The sequence below is a fragment of the Diceros bicornis genome, chromosome 31 (assembly GCF_020826845.1).
Source record: "Diceros bicornis minor isolate mBicDic1 chromosome 31, mDicBic1.mat.cur, whole genome shotgun sequence".
Classification (NCBI taxonomy): Eukaryota; Metazoa; Chordata; class Mammalia; order Perissodactyla; family Rhinocerotidae; genus Diceros; species Diceros bicornis.
Window position 1 is genome coordinate 33408057 of NC_080770.1, and position 26269 is coordinate 33434325.

General features: G+C 43.5%; 1 long non-coding RNA gene across 1 annotated transcript; it reads left to right on the forward strand.

Annotated features, from left to right (window-relative positions):
* Nucleotides 1-12842: 12842 nt before the first annotated feature.
* On the forward strand, nucleotides 12843-18177 carry LOC131395234 (uncharacterized). The gene is made up of 3 exons (XR_009216310.1): nucleotides 12843-12992; nucleotides 16462-16700; nucleotides 17179-18177. It is a non-coding gene; the product is annotated as an uncharacterized LOC131395234 (long non-coding RNA).
* The last annotated feature ends 8092 nt before the right edge of the window (nucleotides 18178-26269 follow it).

A 26269-nucleotide genomic window follows, 5' to 3' on the forward strand; every position in this document is an offset into this window, starting at 1 on the left:
TAGGGCTATAAAAGTTATCCATTTTATATTGGGCAGTTGCGGTGTTGGTGTTTTTTGAGGAACTGGTCCATTTCAATTCAGTTGTTGAGTTTATGTGTGCAGAGTTTTTCGTAGTACTCCCCTGTCCTTTCAATGTCTGCTGAGTCTGTAGAGATAATCTCTGTTTCATCTCTGGTATTGGTCACATGTGTCTTTATTTTGTTCCTTGTCAATCTTGCTATAAGTTTGTTGATTTTATTGATTTTTTCAAAGAACTAACTTTGTTTCATTGCTTTTCTCTACTTTAAATTTCATTGATTTATGCTCTTATCTTTATTATTTCTTTCCTTCTGCTTGCATTGGATTTATTTTTGCTCTTCTTTTTCTAGATTTTTTTTCTTCGTGAGGAAGATTGGCCCTGAGTTAATATCTGTGCCAATCTTCCTCTATTTTGTATATGGAATGCCACCACAGCATGGCTTGATGAGCGGTGTGTAGGTCCACGCCTGTGATGTGAACCCACAAGCCCCGGGCTGCCAAACTGGAGTCTGCAAACTTAACCACTACACCACCAGGCCAGCTCTCTTTTTCTAGATGTTGAGGTGAGAGCTTAGATTATTGGTTTGGGAATCTTCCTCTTTTCTAATTTATGCCTTTGGTATCATAAATTTACCTCTTAGCACTGCATTAGCTGTGTCCCACAAATTTTGATATGTTGTATTTTCATCTTCATTCAGTTCAAAGTATTTTTTAATTTTTAAATAAATTTTTTATTTTTATTATTTTTTAAAATTTCTCTTGGGTCTTCCTCTTTGACCTATGGGTCACTTAGAAGTATGTTGTTTAGTTTCCAAGTTTTGGGAGCATTTTCTGTAACATTCTCTCATCATTGATTTCTAGTTTAATTTCATTTTGATCAGAGAACACGCTCTGTTTGATTTAAATTCTTTAAAATTCGTTAAGAGTTTCTCTTGTTTTGTTTTGTTTGAATGGATCAGAATACGATTTATCTTGCTATATGTTCTGTGGACACTTGAAAAGAATGTATTTTGCTATTGTTGGGTGGAGTGCAGTATAAATGTCAATTAGATCCTATCAGTTGATAGTGTTGTTGAGTTCAATATCTTTGCCAATTTCTGTCTAGGCATTCTGTCAGTTGTTGAGAGACAATGTTGAAGTATCTAATTATAGTTGTGGATTAGTTTATTTGTCCTTTCAGTTCTATCAGTTTTGCTTCACATACTTTGCAGCTCTGTTGTTTGGTGCATACACATTTAGGATTGCTATGTCTTCTTGGAGGATTGATCTTTTTATCATTATATAATGTCCTTCTCTGCCTCTGGTAATTTTCTTTGCTCTGAAGTCTACTTTATTTATATTAATATAGCCACTCCTGCTTTCTTTTGATTAATGTTTTCATGATATATCTTTTCTATCCTTTTGTTTTCAGCTTGCCTACATTATTATATTTGAGGTGAGTTTCTTATAGTCTGCATATAGTTGGGTCATGTTTTTTAATCCACTTTGCCAATTTCTGTCTTTTAATTGGTCTATTTAGACCATTTACATTTAATATAATTATGGATATGTTAGGGCTTAAGTCTGCCATTTTGTATTTTGCTTTCTATGTCTTTTCTCTGTTTTCTTTTTCCTGCCTTCCTGTGGATTACTTGGACATTTTTTTAGCATTCTATTTTTATTTATTTATAGTGTTTTTTCAGTATATCTCTTTGAATAGTAGCATTTTTAGTGGTTGCTCTGGGTATTGCATTATATATATAATTTATCATAGTCTACTAATGTCAACATTTACTAGTTCTAGTGAAGTGTAGCCACCTTACCTCTCTTTATTTCTTTTTACCACTCTCTCTTTATAATTGTCTTAAATATTTCCTCTACATATAGAACCACATCAAACAATGTTATAATTTTGCTTCAACCATCAAACATAATTTGGAATCCTCTTTCTCTTCTTCTGGGACTCTGCTGACACAAATGTTAGATCTTTTGTTATAGTCTCATTGGTCCCTGATGCTTTGTTCATTTTTGGGTTTTTTTTCCCTAAATAATTTCTATTTTTCATCCTCCAGTTCACTGATTCTTCCTTCTACCCTCTCCAGTTCACTGATTCTTTCTTCTACCCTCTCCATTCTTCTGTTGAGCCCATCTACTGAGTTTTTATTTCAGTTATTACATTTTTCAGTTCTAAAATTTGTATTTGATTCTTTATATTTTGTATTTCTTTACTGAGACTTTCTACTTCTTGGCTAAGACAATCCATTTTTTTCATTTGTTTCAAGTACGTTCCTCATTGCTCCTTGAAGCATATTTTTGACTAGTGCTGTACAATCTTTGGCAAATAATTCTAACATCTCTGTGCTCTTGGGGAGGGCATCTATTGATATTCTTTTTTCATTCAGTTTGAGATCCTCCTGGTTCCTGGTATGATGAGTAATTTTTTATTGAAATCTGGACATTTGGGTATTATGTTATGCAATTCTGGATCTTATTGAAGCCTTCTGTTTCAGCTGGCTTCCTCTGACATCACTCTGGCAGGAGAAAGGGTGAAGTCACTGCCTCATTTCTGCCATGTTTTCCACTTGACCTCTGTTGATACCCAAGGGGGCTCCTCATTACTGCTGGCCAGGGGTGAATGTTCCAGCCTCCCACTATGCCTCCACTGATATCTCCCTGACTGGGAGGAGTAGGAGTGCCTCATTACTCTTTCCCATGTGGCCTCCACTGATGCCAGGGGGAGGGTGGCCACATTACTGCCGTGGTGAAAATCCTTACTCTCCACTAGGCCTCCTCTGACACCACACCTGTTTGGGTGGCGGGGAGCATGGCACCTCATTACTGCTGAGTAGGGTGAAAGTCCAGGTTCCCCACTGGTCTCCACTGATACTGTGATGGGAGTCTTAATTACCACCTGACAGGATTAAGTCTTGATTCCCTATGTAGCTTTTTCTAACACCATCTTAGTGGGAGGTGGGGATGTTGGGGGCAGTGTTAGGGAACCTTGTTACAGCTGGTGAGGGTGGAAATCTACATTTTATATTAGATCTTTGCTGACATGTGTGGGGTGGGGCCATACTTTTTTCTGTGGTGTTTGGCTAGAGTTGAACAGTTATTATCTAAAAGTTCGTTTTCTTGCTAGGCTCCTCATTTCCTACAACTTTGGCTAGAGAGAGCAGACTTTTGTTGTGATTTTTTTGTCTGGGCTTGTTGGCATTTCCATGTTGCTGGCTTCATCAGCTCCAAGTCTGAGATATACGAGGCAAAAAGAAAACCCGGGGAACTCACCAATGTTTTGTTCCATGGATCCTAATGTCCCTAGCCAATCTGCCTTCTTCTCTCCCCTTTCAGAGTCTTCTTATGCTTGTTTTATATATAATGTCCAGGGTTTTTTGTTGTACTTAAAGGGAAAAGGGGAAAGTACATCTACTCCACCTTCCATAAACGGAATCACTTATTTGTTATTTTTGGAGTTATTCTCAAATTTTATTGTGAAAAATAACACATTCCAGCAGGTAATATTTTTGTTCCAGGTTTAAAAGAATTACCTGGTATTCCTGTTTTAAAAGTGGAGATGGATGGTGGGGATGGCTGCACAACAATGTGAATGTGCTTCATGCCACTGAGTTGTAATGGTTAAAAATGGTTAAGATGGTAAACTTTATGTTACATATATTTTATCACAACTAAAAAAATTAAATTAAAAAATGTAAAATAAATAAATAAAAGTGGATAGTTGCTTTCTAGTTTACTAATTATTTTTTTTCCTGATAAAATCTTTCATATTGGGTTTTCTTAAACTGTTACACTCCTGTGTCCAGAAAAAAAGTTCCTTCAATGCCAATATATTCTAGGAGGTCATTTAACAGCTGCATAACCTCTTCCCAAGAAAATTCTTTAAATGACAGCTGTTGTTCAGCCATGGGCTCATCTCTGGATGTATTATCATAGTTCAGCAGCAGATCCTGGATGAGATTATAGTTGACCAAGAAATACAAGGAGATGCTTCTATCAAGACACAAAGTTATTGCAGTGGAGAACCAGCCCCACTGGCCTTTCCAGGTGGATTGGCCACTGGCTGCTATATTATCTACAGTGCTCAATGGGCTCTTTCTTCATTTCTTTCAAACACAGAGCCTATCAAGCCCAGTCCTATTCTAACCATTTCTACCTGGTTTTCACCAATAGAGGCAGGATTGTGTACTGGTTGAAGTCTGGAGTCAGATAGATTCAAATTTGAATTGTATGATTGTCCTCACTCCCACTTTTGTAGCTGGAGGTGGACTAGACACTATGACTGAGCACCAACAGGAAGAGAGAGAGAGAGAGAGGAGTGAGAAGGGAGGAGTGGTTTCTCTCTAACAAAGGATGCTGAGCAGCTAAGCACAAAAGCCCATTGCACTAGGTGAGGAGGGAGAATGTTAGTCTAAGTCTGAGATGCAGAGCAGGCGGGTTGAGGACCAAGTTAGCTGAATAGGGAGTTTCCCAGGACAGGACTAGTAGAAAGCAAAGTTGGTAAGGATACCATAGAGATGAGGGGAGAAGTGGAAAGGCTGAAAACCAGTTCAGGAACTAACTTTACAAACATGATCCAGCCACTGTGGCAGCCTTCTTATGCTCAGCTGGATGTGTGTTGTTAGGGGAAACACCACCCCTATGATCCACACTTGTCAGTGGTGGTGTAGAACCTGGAGCAGGTCAGCAGGTGGTGTAGACCTGGAGCAGGTCAGCAAGTCCTGTGCTAAGGGAATTTGTGTCCAGCTGGGTCAAGTATAGAGCTCTATCTCTAGAACGAAACCAGGGAGCTAAAAGAAGGACAAGCAGAGTCAAGGAAGCATAACAAATCAGGAGGGGCCAGAGAGGGGCTGGCAACTGAGGCTGTAGGACCACCTGGGGATGGGATTCAAATGGAAGCAGGCTGAGGGTCATGGTCAAATTGCTCAAACATCAGAGGTGCTGCTTGTTTGGATCTATGGAAAAGCAAGAATAGAGATGTGGTTTGAGCTGGTGAAATGGTTTTAAGGAGAAGGAAAAGGGCAGAAAGAAGGTACATTTAGAGGCTATTCCTACTTTAGCAGAAGAAAGATTTAGTTTGGCTTTCTTACCCTGATTTACCATAGAATCAGCTCCATGCACTTGCTGGGGATCTAAAATCAAGTCAGGTTAGACAAGGTCTTTGAAGAGCCCTTTGTCACGCGTAGGATCCTGACTGCATGAGGTCAGATATGGGGAAGCTTGGGGAAAGCAACCAGGGTTTATGAGTTTCTGTAAAGTATGATTACTCACCTCCCATCCAATAGGCAAATCCTTAGTCGTAAATTATCAAAGATTAGGAAAACGGCCACATGTCCAGGTTGCCACAGAAAAGGATTGGTGGCTCTGGGACCTATTAAGAGGAACTGAGAAATCAGAGGGCTATGGTATAGATTCCATTCTCTAAGTCCAGGAAAGCAACATTAAGAATAGAAAGTGTCAACCCACATCACTTCCTTTGGGCTCCGTAACATCCTCTCTCTCAAGGAGATGACATGATGCACTTTTCCCCCAAACAAGTGCCCAATAGCGAGTTTTAGATGACTCTTTCAGGGACACTGTCACAAAGACCTCCCCAGATATTACATAAGATCATGGAAAAAGGGAGGGCGAGTAGAGAACAGCTATTGGGTAGACAACCAGTGGTGCCTGCTGTGGGGGCCATTGGGTTGTCCCCCTAGAGGCAAAGCCACATCATTTGAAAGGCATTTTAGGAGATGTAATCTGCCTTCATGAGATCATGGATATTGCTGATGTTCTAGTTCAGGGGCAAGCAATTCCATTTTAAAATCCTGCTGTGACTCTCCAAAGAACAGTTCCTAAGTTACATGTAAAAGCAAGTTATTAAAAAATGCAACTTTCTCTCATTTCTATGTTTAGCCTGCAGATCATCAAACCTCACCCTCTGGACTAGCAGCCCACAGATATCTCATAGCAATTACTAAAATGTGTAATGATTTGGATATTTGTTTATTTCTTTACCTCTCCCAACACTTTTACTGTAAGACTCATCTGCCTTGTTCTTCATTATTTCTGAAGCACATAGCACCAAACCTGAGGCATAGGAGTCATTCAATAAAAGGATGTTGAATGAATAGATGAATGAATGAAAATCTTGGATGGGTAAATTATGAGGCAGATCTTTAGAACAGAAAGAGCACTTAGTACTATCAATATCTTGACCAAATTTTTGTTAAGCACAAAAGATTGTTTTTAATGCTTGCCTGACACCCAATAAGGAACGTTACGGGGAGGAGAGCCAGGGAAGCCGCCCTTTCCGTTGACTTCCATCAGAGTTTGCATGTGGAGTTTGGATACAGCAAAAACAGCTGCTTTCTCACCAGCTACAAAAGCAGAGAGTGAATTGTAATTCATTTTTGTGTTCTAGTACCCTGGTTGGAGGTAAGAGAAAGAGAGTTCTGTCTTTCCAACTCTCCAAAGATCTCAAACTCCCCAGTTTTTATTGCTGTATGCTGCGTTCCCAGAGCTGACTCAGAGGGAGTCCCATCCTGAAACAGGTGGGCACTAGCTGCATAAACACAGCCCCCGCCATCAGGTGGTGGGCTCTTTGGACCACTTTCTCTCTCAGGTGGAAAAGCAAAGAGTAGAGTCCTAGTGAGTGTGCGAGGAGGGGAGGATGGGAGGTCTCAGACAGGCACCCGCCAATTGAGACTTTGAAGACCATGGTATAGCCATGTCTGTCCACTGCTCCTTTACCACAAAGAAGAAGAGAGAAGGAAAAAAAGAATCAAGCTGAGCGTGGGAGGGAGGGGGTACGGCAACCAAGCTTATGTTAGAATCATTCAGAAGAATGACAACAAAGGTGGTGAAATGAAGGAGCCTCTGGAAAGTGAGATGGGGGGCCGGGAAGTTTAGGTCAATAAACACCACCTCTGCTGCTGTTGTTTCTCCAAGTGCCCTCCTCTTGGCGGTGTTTTTCTTGACTGGGACACCCTTGGACAAGTCCTGGGGAGCCAGAGAGGTGACAGTAAAGCTGAGGAAGGAAGAAAACTGGGAGGCGTTTTAAGAGCTTCTTCTCGAACACTCTTCTTCCTTTCCCTCGTAATCTAGTTTTAGAAATAGAGAGCAACTCTGGAAAGAGGTTATGATTGCAGCCTTCATGGCCCCAGGCAGCCATTTCTTCTCTTTGTTTGCACCATAAAATCCTGTAAGGTTTTCAGGAACTTTCTAGCAGGGGCACTGCTCATTCAATGATTCCTTATGAGGGCAATGGAAAATGTGAGGAGAGATTTTCAGCTAATGGGTAAAATGTGTAGGACAGCTCCGATCCAGGTCCCTGCTGCCTCGGAGGCGGCCTCCTCCAGCCCCCAGTCTCCGGCTCCATGTGAAGGCTGCCTGCTGGCCCAGGGACTAAGCACTCTCTGGGAGAGCAGAATGCCCTGCGCTGGACTAGCACACAGTCAAAGAACTGTGTGAACAGAGAACACCAGAGGAGAAGGCCATGGGTGATGGCAAACCAGTAGTAGCATGGAGAAGCTTGCCCTCCAGGTCACTAGTTCAAATCCCAGCTAAGCTGGGGACAAGTTGGGGCGGGGATGTTAAGTGAGGATGTTTGCTGTTTCCCTCACGGAATGGTGGGTCTCCACTGAGGTCCAATTTCCAGGATACGGTGTTGCCTCATTTATCCTCACACCTGTAAGGCATCAGCCATCTGGCACAAGGGGAAACAGGGCCAGTTCCTCCAACATGAGGATATCCTCTTCCTGCAGCGGAAGCAAGATTTAGGGCAGGGCTGATCTCAGAGGGCCATTCCTTGGACGACTCCTCTTTTCTGTCTGTCTCCTCTCCCTAGGTGATCTCACCCAGTCTCACGGCTTTAAACACCACCACCCAAATTTACATCTTCAAGCCCGACTTCTCCTTTGAGCTCCATCCTTGTTGTCTCCACTGACTCCTTGCAATCTGCACTGATTGTCTAATAGACATCTTGCACCAAGCATGTGCAAACAGGATTTCAGAACCTTCCACCCACATGTCAGTTGACAAGAACTCCATTCTTCCACTTGCTCAGGCCAGAAACCCTGAGTCCTCTCTTTGTCTCACCACTCACATCCAAACGGTAAACCTGCTTGTCTCTCCCATGGAATACGTCCGGGTCTCGCCGTCTCCACCACTGGTCCATGCACTGGGGTCTCTCGCCTGTCTCACTGTAGCGACTTCCTGATTGGTCTCCTTGTTTCTGCCTTCACCCCTCTTCTGTCTATCCTCCCTCATCAGCTAGAATGACTCTTCAAACTGAAGTCAGATTGTGTCACTCTTTCCACTCAAAACCCCCCAGTGGTTCTCATCTCGCTCAGAGGACAAGCCACAGCCCTCACCATGGCCCGAGAGGCCTTCATGATCTCTGATTCTGTCTCCCACTGCTCTGGCCTCCCGGCTGTTTCTCAAACACAGAAACTTCCATCTCAGGCTCCCTGGGCACGGAGCACTGGTCCCCAGACACCCATGTGGCCGGCCGGCCACCCCTCTTCTTCCAGTCTCTCAAATTTGGGTGAGGCCTTCCCTGACCACCCTCCACACAACAGGGAAATCTTATCCCAGCACCCCCTTCCCACAACCCTGCCTTGTTTTCTCCATGGCATTTACTTGTTTATTTGCCTATTTTCTACCAGAAACTTACAGAAGCTAAGTTCCATGAGAATAGTACCTTGCCTCTGCTCCCTGCTGTATCTGAGGTGTAGTTGCTACTCCATAAATAGTTCTCAAGTGATGAACTTCTGATCCACTTTCACCCTCTGATCCCAGGGTAACTCTTGTTCCTGGACCCAGCATTTCAGTTTTCCTAACCATAAAGGGAGGAAGGGTGAGGTTTGATGGTTTTATTTGAAGGTAGAGTTTTTTTTGTTTGTTTGTTTGTTTTTTTAAGATTTTATTTATTTTTTTCTCCCCAAAGCCCCAGTAGATAGTTGTATGTCATAGCTGCACATCCTTTTAGTTGCTGTATGTGGGACTCGGCCTCAGGATGGACAGAGAAGTGGTGCCTCGGTGCGCGCCCGGGATCCGAACCCAGGCCACCAGCATCGGAGCGCGCGCACTTAACCACCAAGCCACGGGGCCGGCCCTTGAAGGTAGAGTTTTTTAATGACCTTACAAGGAAGACATTACACTTAAAAAACATCTGTGAAAATCCATTAAATATTTTCCATTGTGTCTGATTCATTTGGTGAGAACAAGTTCACAGGCAGTAGGCAACTGAATTGGGGGTGTGGTCTCAGAAACAAGGTGGGGAGAAACATTTCATCATTTGCTAATACGAGGATCACCCCCTCTCATTTCATTTCTTTAGATAAACCTTTCTTTTTTTTTAGTAGAGCATACATACAGAAAAGTCTACGAACCTTAAGCAAATTGTGGATGAATTATTGCATGGAAAACACACCCATGCACCCACCCCCCAGGTCAAGAAATAGAGCATTACCAGCACCCAGAGCCCACTCATGCCCCCTCCCCCTGCTGCCTCCTTCTTGCTCCTTAAAGGGACCACTCCTCTGACTTGTAACACCATAGATGAATTCTGCTTGGTTCTGAACTTTATGTGAATGGGATCAGACTATATGTATTCTCTTCTAACTAGCTTCTTTCATTCCATGTTATATTTGTGAGGTTCATCAATGTCACGTGTGGCAGTGGTTCACAATTTTCACTGTGTGCAGTATTCCATTCCATGAATATATCAAGTGTATTTGGCTGTCCTACTCTTGATGGACATTTGGGTCATTTCTATCTTGAGGCTATTACAAATAATGCTGCACTGAACATTTTTGTGTATGTCTTTGATGAACATAAGCCCTCATTTCTGTCAGATAGACACCCAGGAATGGATTTGACAGGTTTTGTACACATTATGTTTAGATTTAGTTGCTATGCCAAACTTTTCCCCAAATGGCTGTATCACTGTAAATTCCCACGGCAGCGGACACGTTCTAGTTGCTCCACATCCTCACCAGCACTTGGTATTGTTCATTGTTTTCATTCCTGTGGGTGTTCAGCGATGTCTCACTGTGGTTTGCATTTGCATTTCCGTGATGACCAGTGAGACTGAGCACCTCTTCATGCATTCCTCGGCCATTCTATTTTTGTGAGCTGCCAGTTCAGGTCTTTTACCTATCTATTTTCAATTGGAGGGTCTGTCTTTTCTTTTGTAAGAGTTCTTAATATATTCAAAATTTGAGCACTTTATCAGTTATGTGTGCTGTAACTATATCTTTTCTCACTCTGCAACTTGACTTGTTTTCTTACATTCTTAATGGTATCTTTTGATGAACCAAAGTTTTTAATTTTAATAAGATTTAATATATAAATATTCTTTTTTATGGTAAGTACTTTTTGGGTCCTATTTAAGAACATTTGCTTCCCCCAAGGTCAAGAAGCTATTCTCCTATGTTATCTTCTAGAAGCTTTCATATTTAAATCTAGGGACCACATAGAATTGATTTTTTCTTTTTTTGTTTTTTTTGCTATAGTATGAGCCAAGGGTTGGGTTTTACTCCTAGTTTTCCATTTGGATATCCATTTGACCCAGCACCATTTATTGGTAAGATTGTTTTTTGGTAAAGTTGTACCACTGCTGAGAGGTCCACCTTTTTCATAAATCAAGTGCCTATATATGCATGGGCCTGTTTCCAGACTCTTTACTCTGTTCCACTGGTTTATTTGTCTATCGTTGTGCCAATGCCACCCTGTCCTAATTACCATCACTTTATAATAAATCTTGATATCTGGTTGCGGAAGTCCTCCGACTTTGTTCTTCGTTGGGGTGGTCTTGGCTATTCTTGGCTTTTTGCGTTCTTACCTTACTGTTACATGGAATAAGAAACATCTTTAAAAGTAAAATATCTTTTAAAGATTTTAAAATATTTAAATATTATCTTAAATAATTTAAAACATTTTAAATATTTATTTAAAAAGAAAATATCTTTAAATAAAATATCTTTATTTTGTTTAAATATTTATTTAAACTTTAAAATATCTTCCCATTTTGGTGGGCCCTTCCATCATCCAGTCAGCAGCTCTGAGCTGAGGTCATCGAGTCCACACCCACATTTCATTCACAAGCTGCTCCTCGTGTGGTCCTCACTGCCACACCGGGACTGCCTGGCCCAGCCCACTCCTCCTCCCGCTCGTCTTATCTCCAGTGGCACTTCCTTGGGTTGCAGCAGAGCAGTGCATCACAATTCCCTGCAAGTTTCTGCTACTCATGCCGCTCCGTTACTTCTCGTAATAAGCATGTTGCGTTCTTGCTGTCGTGTCAGGCACTGTGCCAAGGGCTCTGCACGTGTCATCTTATCAGTCCTTCCTACTACCCTAGGAATCATGACTGCCCCTCAAGGGCTTACTCCATCCTCTCAGGGGTCCTACTTTAACCACTCGCTGTTCCTTCTGTCAGCTTCAACATCTCCGTAGAACATAGTTTTTCTGCACTAGAAGGGACCTAAGAGACACTTGATTTGACGAATGAGGAAATTAATGCTCACATAAGGAACTTATTTGCCTAGGGCTTCCTCAGCTGATTAATGGCAGAAAAGAATTAGAACTTAGGTTTCTTGACTCCCAGACAGGACGCTTCTCCCACATACACTTCCCAGCAAACAGACTGTCCTGCAGCTACCCAGTGTATTTCCTCCCCATTTCCATTTAAATATCTTCAGACTTGTCTGTGATGTTAGCTATTTCCACTTCCTCATCTCCCTTCTCTCGTTGACCCACTCCAATCCTGCTTCCGTACCGAAACTGCTCCATCAAGGCCATCTGCCGCTTCCGTGTTGCCCGCCCTCTGGTCTCCTCTGTCTTGTGTTACTAGACCCCTCAGCCGGCTGCGACCCACCCCATTATTCTCATCTTTCTTGCAACACTCTCCCCATCTTCTGCCTATATCACCACACCCCCTCAGATTTTCTTCTACCTCATGGACTGTTCTTTCTCAATTCTCCTCTGCTGGGCCGTCCCCCACCCCCTACCGCCATTTAGATTTTAGAGTGCCCCAGGTTTGCTCCGTGACCCACATTTCTACCCACACACTCTTGCTAAGTGACTGCACCAGTCCTAAGGCCCTAAATACTGTATATCTTCGGCGGTTTCCCAAGTTAGTAGTTCCAAACCTGACTTCTCTCCTGAGTTCTAGACTTTAACTTCTTACTTGACATCTCCATTTGGTTGTTGTCTTAATTGCGTCCTCTATAAAACAGAGCCTGAGGCAAGGATTACAATACTAACTGTTTAACTGGGAGGTGCAAGTCCAAGGTTTTGGGCATAGGAGGAAAAGGGAAAGGAGGCAAAGGAAGGTGTGATGTACTGTGATGAGCTGCATCACCCTCCTGGCTTCCACCTCACAGAGAGCAGCCAAGAGACCCGCAGGTCACTCAGAAGCTGTGTTCACTCAGCATACGGGACTTCTCTGGAAGAGTCACTTGAAGATATTTTACCTTAGAGTAGTCCATAGGAGAGGGAAAAATGAAGACTTTGTCTGGCTCCTGTTTAGCTCCCAATTTCCCTTGTTCAAGGTTCACCCTCAGGTTGCTAAACCTATACTTCTGGGATGCATAAGCTGGACCCTCGCTGGCATGCGAGAAGCCAGCTTGCAGAGCAATATTCCATTTATGTCTGCACGTGGAGGAGTGACCCAGAGCTGATGGAGCACTGGCCCAGGGAGAGAAAAAGAAGGAGGCTGACAGTGTTTGTGACCCAGTGCAGATGTCTGTTGGACATCTCAACATGAACATGACTAAACACAGCCCTTGGTTTCTTTCTCCCAACCAGACTGATTCCCTCCTCCACCACTGTCTTTCTCATGTTGAAAACGGCAGCATTGTCTCCACTGCTGAACCTTAGTCAAAGAAACCATCGCCTCAGGCACAGGCCATCGAAATAGCCTGTGAATCGGCCGCCTCCCTCCCATTCTTGTTCTTTTCCATGTATTCTTCACGCCACAAGTGACCGTTTTAAAGGTAATGCAGCAACGCTCTTCTCCCCAGCTCTGGGGATCTGTGCCATCATTTAGCTCTCAGATCAAATCACCCCCTAAGAAAGGCTTTCTCTGACTCCCCTCCCCTCACACTGTCTACATTACCCTGTTTCATTGCATCCTTAATACTTAACCACTCTCTGAAATTATCTTGTTGTGTATGTTATACATTGTCTGTCTCCCCCACTATAATACAAGCTCCATTCAGGTCCAGAGTCTGTTATCTGTGTCCCTGCATCCATAGCACCTAGAGCGTCTTTGGTACATAGGAGGGACACCAGACGTGTTTGTTGAAGGAATGAGTGACAGGATAAACTGCGTAGGCGAACTGTGTGAGGGCTGAGCTGTGTGACAAGGAATATGTCTGTTTGCCTGACTTTTTATCTTGTGTGGTCTTTCTACAACTACAAATTATTCTTTTTTTTAATTATTATTATTATTATTATTATTTTTTTTTTTGGTGAGGAAGATCAGCCCTCAGCTAACATCCATGCCAATCCTCTTTTTGCCAAGAAAGACTGGCCCTGAGCTCACATCCGTGCCCATCTTCCTCCACTTTATGTGGGACGCTGCCACAGCATGGCCTGACAAGCGGTGCGTTGGTGCACGCCCGGGATCCGAACCCGGCTGCCAGCAGTGGAGCGCACGCACTTAACCGTTACACCATGGGACCAGCCCCTACAAATTATTTTAGAGCAGGGAATACGGGAAAATTGAAGGGCATTACTTAGGTCCTGCTAGAGTTCAAGGTGAGTTTGGGGATCAGTTAACAGTCTTTCTCCTGTCCCCGTTTTTTAAAATGAAACTTTCATTTTAAGATAATTATAGATTCACATCTAGTTTTAAGACATGATTCAGAGTCTGCGATACCTTTACCCAGTTTTCTCCAATGGTGCATCTTGAAAAGACTACGGTACCATATCACAACCAGGATATTGACACTAATGAAGTCAGGATGCAGATGTCTATCACCGTGAGGATTCCTCGCGTCATCTTTTTATAGCCACAGCTATGACAGCAGCTACTTTCCTCCTGCCCCACCACCTCCTTACTGTCTGGCTCTCCTATTTGTTCTCCATTTCTCCTGTTTTCTCATTTCAAGAATATTATATAAGTGGAATCATACAGTAAATAATCTTTTGGGATTGGCTTTTTCACTCAGCATAATTCTCTGAAGATTCATCCAGTTTGTTGCTTGTACAATAGTTCATTCCTTTTTCATTGCTGAGTAGTGTTCCACGGTGTGGATATACCACAGTGTGTTCAACCATTCACTCATGGAAGGACAGTTGGGTTGCTTCCAGTTTTGAGCTATTATAAAGTGTGAGCATTAAGTTTTCATTTCATGGAATAAACAGCCAGGAGTGCAGTTGCTGGATGTTATGGTAGTTGCATATTTATTTTTTAAAGAAACTTCCAAGCAGTTTTCCAGAGTGGCTGTACCATTTTACATTCCCACTAGCAATTTGGGTATGATCTAGTTTCTCAGCACCCTCACCACACTTGGAAAAATTGAGAGGCATTCTTTAGATCTTGCTAGAGTTCCAGGTGAGTTTGAGGATTCATTAACAGCGTTTCTCTTGCCACGTTTTTTTAAAAAGCTGATGGTCTGTCCCTAGTTTGGCGCAGGTGGGGATTAATGATAAAAGCCAACTGCCATCTAGATGAACAGCCCACCAAGCATTTTGCTTTAAGAAAGCGTGACAAGAAAGGAAACTTACACATTTCCTGGACTCCCCAGGCAATTTTAAATAATGTCAGAAAAGATGAACTCTCTCTTGAGGCTTTTGAGGAGGAGTCTGTGGCCAGATTTCAGTTGAGACCTGGATCAGCCAGTGGAAATCACGTGCTCAGGCCAAATCAGGTTGGGGGCGGTGGGGCACCTTAACGTGTCCCTTGTGAACTCCAGGTGGAGAGATTCTGCGGATGGAAGCAGCAACAGCAGAAATGCGTTTTAATGCATGTTACCTTGCTTGAGCCTTACGTGAATTAAAGGCTGCTTCTCAGAGGGGAAAACTTAGCTGTGATGTTCGGGACTGAGGCCATCCTGGAATTTTCTTTCTTTGGCTTGACAAGACAAAACCAAGAGGCAGAAAAGCCTGTGTTTGGCTCCCGTCGTGATTGCCCCTCCTGTCTTACTGTTTCTGCTTCCTCCAGAGGCCCAGCCCCTCTTCCACCCTCCCTCACCTCCCTGGCCTTGCCCTCCCTCACCTCCACAAAACCATCTGTTTTTTAACACCTTAATCAACACATACCTACATAGTGGTTACTATTTCTTAGGCATTGTTTTATGTTTTTTTTTAAATATGTATATGTATTAGCTCTATTCAAATTCCTAACAACCCTATGAAGTAGGAATCACTCATGTCCCAATTTCACAGATTAGGTAACTTGGGTACAGATAAGTCAGGTCACTTGCCCGAGGTCACACAGCTCATAAGTAGGAGAGATGAGCTCAAACCCAGGCAGCCTGGCTCTAGAATCCTTGCTCTTAATCACTACATTATGATGGCTTTCTATTATTGACAAACACGCTTTAAAGTATTCTCTTTTTCAAATGCCAATGGTATTTCAGTAAGGAAAAAGCCTTCTGCTGAGGGGATGAAATGTTTAAATGTGAGACTTCAGACAGCAATATCTGGGGGCACCACTGCCTTCCAGGGGCTCTGTATCCACGTTATATACTGTCACCTAGCCTAAGGGACACACAGGACCCCCACAACAAAGAATTTATAGTGTATAACAGCTCTATCTTCGTACAGGTCATTTCAAAGAACTGCAACTAACATTTAGGAAATGGAATTACTGTGTGCCAGAAGGGGGCTAGGAGCTGTTCACACTGTTGTCAACAGCGCTGAAGGACAGGCAGTATTAACTCCCTTCTGGAGATTAGGAAATTGAAGCATCAAGTGGTGAGTGGAGAAGTGATTTGATTTAAGTCACAAACTTGAAAACGGCAGCCCCAGGTCTGCTTGAACCCAGTCCTAGGTCTTCCTGGTCTCCTTTTACTGCACAAAAATGATTAAAGAGTTAAAGCTTCTATTGTTGTGTTCTTTATTTTTTGTCAGAGTGTCAATTTTGGGAAATGACAAGGTAAGAATAGAACCTTCCATTTTCCTACCCATGAATCAGTTACTCCCCCAGAGTTTCGCATCGTAGAACACCACCATAACGCAGGTGCTCAAATAAAAAAACCCAGGACTTGGCCTTTATTCTCCCTTATCCTACCTCCTTTTTACAATTTACCAGCAAATTCTGTCAGTTCTATCTCCGAAATGCATCCTGAGTCCATCTGCTTCTGTCCACCTGAGCCCAGTTCACCACCATCCATTGGCCCAGTTACCTCAACAGTGCCTTCCTGAGCACAGCCTACTTCGCCCCACAATCTATCTCCATACAGAAAATGTGCATGTTCTTAACATATAAACTGGATCTTGCTCCTCTCTTATCAGAGATGCTTCCAGTTGGATTGGATGCCCCTTCCTGCTGTCTCACGAACCCTCAACCATGGCGGAACAGGTCATGTGCTTCCTCACTTGGGACCTTAGCCCATGCCAGAGCCATCTCCCCCTCCTCCCGTGGCGGTCACTTCCTCAGGAAGGGCCGCTGAGTCTGCGGCAGACATCCCCCTCTGTTAAGACGAGATGCATCGATCCATCCACTCCAGGGCTTAGAGCAGCGCCTGGCGTAGGTAAGCGCTCAATTACTGATAGTTCTTGTTTTTGTTTTGATCATTGTTGTTCTAGTAAATACTCTAAAAATGCATGCCTGGGTGATTAAATAAATGGAGTAGGAAAGAGGAACAGTATCAGGAGCTTCTGATACTGTTCCCCCCAGAGCTTCTAAGAGAGGAAGTTTAGATCTTTTTAGAGGGAAAAAAATGTGGGCTTGTAAATCCTCTTCTCTGCCTTCAAAAGAATGTTATTATTGTTATTGTCACATACACGATTACTATGTGCTTAATGGAAACACGTTTTACAATAGCAATGTAAACCATATTTTGAAAAAATGTAAGAGCACTTAATATATTTTTTAAAGCAGTGGCTAGACCTATCTGATTGATTTTCCTAAATGAGTTTCACCCTGGCTCCTACAGCCCCCATCACGTTTTTTCTATGACTTAGTAATAAGTACTTAAAACAAAGTTTGTCCTCTTGTTAATTTTCCAGCATCCTTGCTACTAATCTAGGAAATGACTTCCAGAGACATGAAAAGAGGAAAAAACAAGAAAAATTGTGTTAGAATAAGCTTTGAACTGGGTAGACTTCATCCTATTAAAAGCCACCTTTTAACAGAGATAAAGGTGACCTCACACCCAGCAAGTTGTGAGGCTGGACTCTTCTTTGACAAATGGTATCCTGGTTTATGCACAAAGATGTCCATCCAGCCTTACTTACAATATTTCATGTCCAAGGCCAGAGGCCTGCTTCAGTGACTTATGGATTGATGGAAGATTATAAAGCCATTCAAATAATACTGGCAAAGACATTTTAAAACATGGAGAAAGCCTTGTGTTGTAATATTAAGTGGATAAAGGAGGCCTATGAATGACATGCATTAAAACCTATCATGGGACTAACTACAGTTATGAAACTTTCACTTTATTTCAAGTGTCATTCTCAAGCAAGAGCAGGTGGGGCAGGCTTGGAAAGGAGTCAGGGGCGGCACAAGGCTATTGACCCCTAAGCTTCCTCCCGATCTAAAAGCCAGGATTGGAAACACACCAAAATATTAACACTGTACATCGCTGCAGGCTTTTCTTCTCTGTTCCTCTGTATTTTGCAAATGTTGTAACACTTTTTAAAAAACACTTTTTTCTCCTTTAAAGTTTCCCCAGAAACTTCTAAAAGGCAGCTGCTGTGGTCTCACATCCCCTTCCCCCTGCAAATGTGTAAATAAAGAAACACCTCTTTGCCTTTAACTCACAACAGCCTAAACTTTCCCCTGCAAGCGGATATTCTAACCAGAAGTCTGTGGGTGGGTCGGGTGTTGTGTTTTTTGTCGTAGCTTCTTTTGGCTGATAAACTAGCACTTAAGTGTTTCCCTTTTCCAAACCCCCAAATGATAAGTGTCTTTGTGGTGAGGTGGCAGCCCAACCGTCATTGCCAACATGAACAGTCCTGGGGACGCTTATTTTTAGGTTGCTGTCTAAGCAAGAGCTAGGCTGAGCAGGGGCCTTGGGGCCCAAACGGCTGGAATCCAGAGCATGGAGCTATAAAGAGAAAGCAAGGTGCAGCGCGCAGACCTCCTGAGGAAGGCCCAAGCCCCGCTTGTCTAGGCAGGCCAGAAAGACAAGGCAGGGATCTTACCTTAGGCGAGAAGACCGTACTCCACTTTTTACATGGTTTAATTTTATTAAGGATAAAACAGAAACATGTTGACTCCATCTGGTTGAATGGAAACACAGGCAGCCTTAGCGAGCTAATTATAGCAATGAGGCTGATGATAAGAAGCAGAGACTGGTAGACATCTGTTCTATGGCCTGCCCTCCATCCTGTTCTCCCTTCTCACAGAGCCTGAAGCAAGGGATCTCACCTGCTGCTCGTCAAGTAGTTGGCATGTCATCAAGCAAGGCCAATTAACTCTTTCCAGGGAAGAGAAATCCTGAGTGAAGGGACAAGGGGTCCCTCACTAACGGAGAGTCTGTTAGTTTCTCCTGTCTGGGTCCTTCCATTTCCTGTCCTGGACAAAGCCAGATTCTTTAGCTTTTTATTTGATTCTGTGAGCAACTCTGTACGTATGTAATATATATGTGTGTGTGGTATGATTTGTACGTGTATTTTTTAATTTTTTTTTTTTTGCTTAAATTAGCTTAGGTTGGTTTCTTTTGCTTGGAACCAAAGAACTCCCCCTAAAATGAGAGCCCCGACCTATTTTACCACACATCTCTGCATGGCTCTGGACAGAGGGCAATTTCTCTCCCGCCCACACCCCAGCCCAAATATTTCCAACTTAGGGAAAAATGAGTCCTTCACCTTAAATAGGAACTGTGACATTCTGGCTTTTATGAAAGCATTGGTGATTTTTTTCCTTCCTTTTTCCACGAATGCAAGCTTCTCACTATTTCCTAACCAGAGGCAGCCAAGCAACTCCAGCCTTAAAAGGACCCTTCAGACAGGAGAGGGAGCGTGGCCACCACCCCAGTCTCGTGTATTGCTGCTGTAGGCCCTGGCTTTGCTCATCAACCAGGCTCTGGCCTCGACCTCTCAGAGGCTGACAATCCCTAACAGAAGCGCCTCCGACTCCATGGTAGAAGCGTTGGACGTCAAAAAGCAATATTCTCTACAGCACGGGTTCTGTCAAAGCCTGCGAAGTAAGAACGAGCCCCACCCCCCAACGAAATCTGGCTCCTCGGTCAGTCACACGCAGAGGCAGCATCAACATAAGTGGCAACAGGATGGACAATGACACTCCGCTACCACCACCGCTGCAGCTGCTATTACTTGCACGGCACAGACAATGTCTCCCACCTCCACAGTCTGTCTTTATTCATCAAGGCATCTCTTCCTTCATTAGATGCATTTCCTAATCTAGTGAGGTAGGAGGAGCCAGCAACATTAGTCCCATTTTATGGTTGTGGAAACTGAAGTACCTGCCAGTACATTACATTGGATCTTGTACTATTATTGCTGACAACAACGGTGGTCATAGATGTCAAATTATTGGACTTCTCTCCCAAAATCTCTTTAAAGCACAACAAAAAAAATAATGGTTCATATTTATTGAGTGCTCCCTATGGGCTTCAGATTTATTGAAGTAGATGCAATTGTCCTTATTTTAAAGTTAAGGAAACTGGGGCTCAGAAAGATGAAGGAATCTGCCTACAACCACATAATGAGCGAGTGGTAGAGTCAGCACATGAACCCGAGCAGTCTGACTCCCGAGTCATGAGCTGGGCTGGAAAGCCACTATCTGCTCGCTCGTTTTGAAGAAAAAATCCATTAGGGCAAACTGGCCAGACCCTCAGACTTTGTTCTGTTCTAATCTGACCCCCGTTTACAGCACTTCTTAATGTGAGAGTAAACATCCCATATCCACGAGGGGCAGAAGTGGCTCTTCACTCATATTTTCAGCTCGGAGTGAAAAGGTAGAAGAACTCAAGGGAGAAGGTATCCAAGTCCGTTCCATAGGCCCAGATGGCTTAAAGGACATAGGTAAACACCCAGCTCAAAAATGCTAACAAAGCTGCCAGCCTTGGCAGGTTACCTCAGCCCACGTGTGCCAGGCCAACGGAAGTAGTAGCCCGGAAAATGTCAAGGATCTAATAAATCAGTTCATGTTGAAACGAAGCTTGACTTCCTCCTGCAGTGTGTGTCTCCACCATTTCAGTCTCCACAGAACTGCAGACACCAAAATGCGGCAGGAAACCCAATAGTCTAGGCTAACAACACATTATTTTCAAAGCTGTGTTTGGGGACTGATGAGGGAAGGCAGATTGAAGACAAACAGATTAAAGGTTTGATAAGACTTGGTTTCATTCAAATCACACCCACAGACATTTGAAAGGCGCTCTGCTCACGCGGGCAACTGGGGCAAACTGGTGAATTCAAGGAAGTTGGTCCTGGGCAGCTTCTACCATCTTTCAGTGGAAAGTCTTCTCCTTCAGACACTCACTGTCCTCAACCACGATCCATCTCCAGAGCTGGGGCTCCCAAGTGCCTCCCACACAACGCTGTTCTGCCTGGTCAAGCCCCTGGGCTGTTTTTTATTAAGAAGGGATCTTAAAGTATGTTTCTTCCATAGCTGTTAATTCCTTCAAAGTATTAGTTTGATCAAAACTGATCAGCTAATTCATAGTTTATATGCCTTTGGGTGATAATGATTTAATAAGTTAATACTCTCAGAGAACTTTTGAAATTTGCCCCAACGATAACTAATGAAATTGTCTGGCATTCTGGGAGGCTGGTGTGGTAGGGATGTTTAGTGCTTGCTTTTATCCAGCTCTCCTCTCCATTTAGACAGGGTCATGTGACTATGGCCTGTGTGTCACATATGGACTGAGGCATTTAATTGCCAGTGGGAGACCATCCAGCTCTTCCTCTGGCAACTGTGGAATCATTTGTTGAAATGGGGGTGTCATAATAATCAAGTAGCCTGGATCCCTAAGGCACCATGTGGACAAGTTTCCTAGAAAATTATCCAGACCTACAATGGACTTTGGGTGAAACCATAATAAACTTCCTTTATGTGAACCCACTGATGTTCTTGTGTTATTTGTTATAGCAGCATAGTCCAGAATATCTTGACTGTTAGAACAGGTAACTTTTGATCACCTCAAATCATAATCCATAGTTTGGTTCCTCTATACTGCTAAGAGAGACATGTGTCACCTATTAGCCGTGCGGCTTTGGACAAGTTATTAAACTTCCCCAGGATGAGTCTCAGTGTCTCCTCTGTAGGATAGGGTGGCTAGTCTCTTTCTGGTGTCAGATTCTACCTAAATGGCAATCCAAAATTGTATGGTACCTGCTCCCTAAAGATAACTATTCTATGATAAACAAGGCAACATGTCCCCCCCAAAAATGGAGATGTTTAACCCAAGTCAAACACTTTTTCCCGACTCATCTCTCTGAACAAGAGGGTCGAGATCCCAAGTTGCAGCATATAAGCACATGTTTTAGGAGGTTTGAGACTGTACTAAGAGACCATACAACATCTCATTATCCTCTAAAATTGGCGATCCTAGCACCTTTTAGCTATCAGTATTTGTCACAGTAGAGCTGTTCAATTTGGGAATCAGGCAGCCTTTCTCAACGTTTATTTGTCTTTGGGAAAATTCCCAGTTAGTGTCTGAAGACAAGAGGGTCATATTGTCTAAAACAGTGGTTCTCAGCCCTCTTAACATGAAGATACCTCTTCAATGCAAAAAACTTACCTGGATGTACGTGTGCACGTGTGTGTGTGTGTATAACTATTAGTGCCCACTGATCTAAAAATGCACTCTTTAAAAAACTATTTCAGTAGATTGTTATTTGTATATTTGAAAAATAGGACATACATTATTCAAAATATTTAGACACATTATGTATTCAGGCTCCAGGCCATGTTGGGCATGTTGTATATATGCAGACCCCTGGCAATAACTCTGAGGCTCCCCAGGGTCCGTTCATACCCACAGGCTGGGAATAGTAAACCTAAGGAATCTATAAGCATATTGCAACGTATATTTGGTTCTCATTTCCTCCCTCTCATCCTTAACTTCTCATTCTCTGGGAAGCAGATGCTAAGACAGAATGAGAAGTGCATAGGTTTAGGGGAAAGTAACACCTGTGAAAAAAATGTGAGGAAGTGAGACTGACCGTGATACAGTCTCTGTCAGCCCAACAGGGTGCTCCACAGCAAGACAGCCTGCTGGAGCCAAGTCCCCCTCAGACAGAAATGGCCAGCTCTTCATTCCAGGGCCCTGCTCAGTTATTGGCTGGGGCCACTCTCAGCAGAGTGTGACTTTGGCTCAAAAGTTGCTGCAAGGGAGGCTGTCAGCTAGCCAGCCTCCAAGTAACTGGGCAGTGGGTCATTTCTTGAAGGGGGCCCTGAATGGTGTATCTCTACCTGCTGCATTTTCCCTAATTCTATGAGGCAATTTTGCCCCTCAAGGTTATTCATGAAAATAACATAACTCTATAAATAAAGGTGTGAAGTGCCCTTGGGAAATAGGCCATCTTTAAACTAGCAAAGTCAGAAAGAAAATTATGACCATACGTAAGCACAATTGCATTAGCTAAAGGGTGAGGTGCTCATAAGATATGGGATTGCATTTAGTTTAAGCAGGATCTCCTTCTGTGGAGAGAGATAACTGAAAATCTGAAACATGATCAGAGAAACGCTTGCCGCAGAAGTCTGGTCACACTCTGCAATGACCATGAATACTCACGAATACCGCAGTATCGACCGTTTACTGTGCAGCGGTCACTGCGGAGAGCAATGAAGCAGGGATAGAAGGGCGGGAAACGGCCTGGGGAAGGCAGCTCCTCTCAGGAGAAGGAAGGAGTCCGTTCCAAGAGTTTTCCCTCAGCCTGGGCTGTGAGGAGGTGTTGAGCCTGCGGCATGAAGACCAGGCTGGGATGGGAAATATCTACAAGATCAATGCTGAGAACAGGGGCCACGTCCTGCTAGTCTGATTTCAAACGTTGAACCAGTTAATCTCCAAAGAGGCATCTTTCACAAGCTACTATGGTGGTTTCCAAACGGCAGTTTACACAGGCCAAGGAGAGCAGAGGGGAGAGCAATGAAAGGAAACCCTGGGGGGCTGGACCATCACCTACCCTTGCCTCCAGTCCTCCTGCAAAGGAGCGGTCCCATCTTGATCTGTTTTACATGTTAGCATTTTGTGCAAGGTTACACTTAAAAGGTTTCTTAATGAAAATAAATGAGTCGGATAACTACAGTTTTCTGGTCTCACTTGAAACCTACTGAAATAGAATCTCGAGGGATTTGTACTTCCAAAAATGCTGTTCAATGTACCTCTTGATAGAAAGATGGATAGAAAGAGCAGAGATGAGACAGATAGATGATAGATGGTGATAGATAGATAATATACATTTACCAATATACCAATGTATAACACAAATTATAACATACACACAAAAATAGAAAATTTATAAGGATAAGGTAAAAATAAATATAATAGAGGCTCTATTATTTTGTTTTTGAACCGAAGGGATCATCTTGATTTCCTCTGATGTAGGCACACCTCACCCTGAAGCATTCTCATAGTCTTGTCTGTGATGGAAAGAATGAGTGGGAAATAAGGGGATTACCTGCCAGCACGTACAGATGTCAATCCATCCCACTATTTTTTTAATGGCCTCTGAGCTACCGAGATAATGGGACTCCCCACCCTGGCCTATTCCTTCCTCTGACCAGGGCTAGGGCCTGGGGGCAGAGCGGATAGTGATCAGAGTTGATCACTGCTAGTGGGAAAAGGGTACACATCTTTTCCAAACCAGATGGATCCGTCATTTCCCTTCCCTCCGAGCACAGATGAAATCCAATTTAAGCAAAGTTGAGATTTCAAAACTGAGCTCTCTTCAGTCACCGCTGTTGAGAACAGTGAGGGGTACTGCCGACACTTTAGCTGGTGAAATGCCTACAGCTCACTCGGACAGTCACTCGGAGCACAAACATATGGTCACTGCTGTCTGGGAGAAGAGCTAGAGAAGGTTCAGTGTGAGGGGCATCACCCCCGACAAAGGGGAGTGGACATCAACGGACAGGACACTGCGAGGCCTGAGCAAGCAAACAGCTTGTCAACACCCTGGGGAGTCAGGAGGTATGAGGCAGGCACCAGATGTGTTTGCGGTCCGTCTGTGACTCAGCTTCTATTTCAGCTACTGATAAATAAAGGACCGTTTCCAGGTATGCCACCTAAACTTGGACATTAAGTATAGCCCTAAGCTTACCAGGACTACATTGCTCTAAACCACAATTATTTCACACACGTTGGATTGAAAAGAAATGAAAATTAGAAGCATGAAAAAGATGAAATAAATGTCTGTGGGTTTCCCACAATCTGCAAATCTCCCTTCACTATCAGCACAGCGCAGGAGTCCTGCTTCTGTTTTGACAGCTCTTCCCGCCTCACAGAGACCCACTGTCAGTACTCGTTTCCCACCTTTGGTTCATTCACATTCTCTCTCTCCCCACTCCTTTCCCTCCAAATTTCCGTGTGCCAGTCTGCCTTCCCAACCCCGCCTCCAGATACATGCACAGGCTTTGCCCAAGCCTCCCCAGTGAGCAAGATCTTTTTCTGGGGATAGTAAGCACTGACTCATCACCTCCTTCTTACCACAGTTTCCAAAACACAGTCTGATTTCACCCTTGTCTCTATCCAGATCTCCATAGGTCTAGGCCACCATGTGCGTAAATAGACTCTTACTGGGGGATTCCCTCCCCACCTTCCTAACACCCTCTCCCTCTCTATCCCTCTTTTGATGCGTACCCTCCAAAAATTCTGAAGAAAGCAGAGCTTAAGAAAGTAGGACCCTTCAGGATCCATTCTTTTCTGTATTTCAGACTTTTGGTCAACAAAGGAAAACACACTTCTGCTGTTAAAGTAAGACTCAGAGATCCTTAGAGAAATGGCTCTGTAAAAACAGACAGTACTACAGTTAACTCCATCTTGGCTTCATCACCTGAGCAGGAATAGTATAGCCTAAAGATGAGCCAAGATCTTCTCTGAGTAGCTGAGTTTTACTCCTGCTCTCCCAGCCCCAGTGAAGAGCAGTAAGAGATTTAATTGTGGGTAGTTGGAGACGAAAGTTCTCAAATTTTTATGTTAAATAGAAATGCATTCATCCCTTTATCAGATCCACGCAGGGCATCACCTTTAAGACGCTGATTTGAGGGTGGCATGTTACAAAGGAGAAAGATGCATTTCAGCAAAATCGTTCAGATGGCCCTCTGCATTATTCCAAGTTCCTATCTCTTGAACCAGCTTAAGCTGGGTGTTCTACCTCCCGACACTCTTTTCTCTGGATCAATTCTTTAGAGCTTCCCCAGCTGGAGTATCAGTCTCCAGGTGACTCAGAATTAGTTCAGGATGCTCTCCCACACTCCTACCTCTCTGATCAAGACCAAGCCTGCTCCTATGGATTTCCAGCACTGACCCCAGCATGCCCTCAGCTTTCGCCTCCACCAAGAGGATTTGGGAAGCTGAGGGAAGCATGGGTAGCAGCCTGTACCTTTAAAACTCCTCAAAGCTGAAGAGCAGTTCTGCACCGGCTTTCGTGGAGGAATTTATTGAGAAATTCTTTAGTCCACCACACCTTCATTTTTCAGAAGAGAAATACCTTCTTGTCTTCTGGAACTTCTTCATGTCTTGGCTCAGTTTTTCGAGAAAATGCTATCTATAGCATATAGTAAGAGTTCCCACACATGCCCAGTATAAGACCACGGAAATAAACAAACTGAACAAAAAAAGAGGGTGTGTGAAACAGTTCCCTGTGATTAAAATGGAGACGGTTCACCTGAAATGACGCTGGTGAGACTCTTGTTGGGACAGGGCCTCTGGAGGTAGTCTGCTTATCTAGTTACCAGGTCTCAGAGAAGAATTTGCATTCCATGTGGCTCCCAAATGGTGCACTGCAGATCATCTGATGTCCTTTTACAACACGTTCAATCACATTTAGGAATTAACTTCCAACTGGGGAGAGTTTCCCAATAGGACAGAAGCCTGTTTCAAGGTTTACCCATGAATACGACATAAGCCCAGTGGTAGACAATTACAATGATTCAAGTAACCATAGGCAAATCGATCCCTCT